This window comes from Nicotiana tabacum, chromosome 5 (genome assembly GCF_000715075.1).
Source record: "Nicotiana tabacum cultivar K326 chromosome 5, ASM71507v2, whole genome shotgun sequence".
NCBI lineage: Eukaryota > Viridiplantae > Streptophyta > Magnoliopsida > Solanales > Solanaceae > Nicotiana > Nicotiana tabacum.
This window is the reverse complement of record NC_134084.1, coordinates 160,198,819-160,200,061: the sequence shown is the minus strand read 5'-3', so window position 1 is coordinate 160,200,061 and position 1,243 is coordinate 160,198,819.

Genomic DNA, 1,243 nt, shown 5'->3' with positions numbered 1-1,243 from the left:
CTCTCGGTAGCTTGAGTGACTTTGCCCTAATTGACTTTCTCAAGACTAATTGGGTGTCAAAATTGTGCAAGCAATATAGGCTCAAGTTGGGTATTACTATCTCTAGGTTTAACCCTTTAATTGGGGCTATCAATATCTTGATTACGCCCCAATTCCTTGTTGGACTGATTTTCCTAGACTCAAGCTCTCTGTCTCAAAAAGAACCCAAGTCAAATAGGCACAAATTAGTATTTACAACTACTAATTAAACATGAAAAACACAAATTAGTCTAAATATCAACTACCCATAAACATCTAAGCCTTAAAACAAAAGACGCATAAAATACCCACACTAGGGTTGAGCCACAACCCTAGATAATGGGTCTAACTACTCATAATAATGGAAGAAAATAGAGAAATAGATGAAGAATAACCCATATGATTTGATTACAAACTAAGATAATGAAGATTCAGTGTTAATCTAACTACAAATTACTCAAAATGGAACTAAAACGTAGTTCAAGGGCTCTGGTCTCTAACAGATTACAAAAGATGACCTAACAATGTGAAAAGAAAGTATTTATACTAGGCCAAATTTTCTGGACAAAAATACCCCTAACGGAGGTACTGCGGTCCGCAAGAAATGGATTGCGGCTGTAGTAGAGCTTTTAGCTTCAATTGCTCAGTCTCTGAATCTGGCCACCGCAGACTGCATAAAATGCACCGCGGTCGTGGTGGCTTTACTGTGGTCCGCACAAAATTAGACCGCGGACCGCGCTGGCTTGATTTGTCCAAACTCTAACTCTCTGAATCCCCTCTCCGCGGACTGCATAAAATAGTTTGCGGCTGCGAAGAGGCTACTGCGGTCGCGAGAAATTCTCCACGGACCGCACTGCTTGAAGCCTCCAAAAGTGCACCTCTCTGAACTCTTGCACCGCTGACTGCACTAAATGATCTGCGACTATGGTGGGCCTGTTGCGGCTGCAGTGGATTTTATGCTGCAACAATGCCTTGACTGGTTCTTGATACTTGTGCATGTTTCACTCCTTTTTGAGCTGGTATTGACTACTTGTCACTTTTTTGACCAAACCCTGCAAACAAGTACAACATATAAGCCTTTGAAACTATTTGTATATATTTTTAATCCAAAACTCAAGTAAAAAGGAGTGTAAAATGAACTAGAATCCCTAGTTATCAACTCCCCCAAACTTAAGCTTTTGCTTGTCCTCAAGCAACTAAAATAAATCTCACCTCCTTAAGAGTA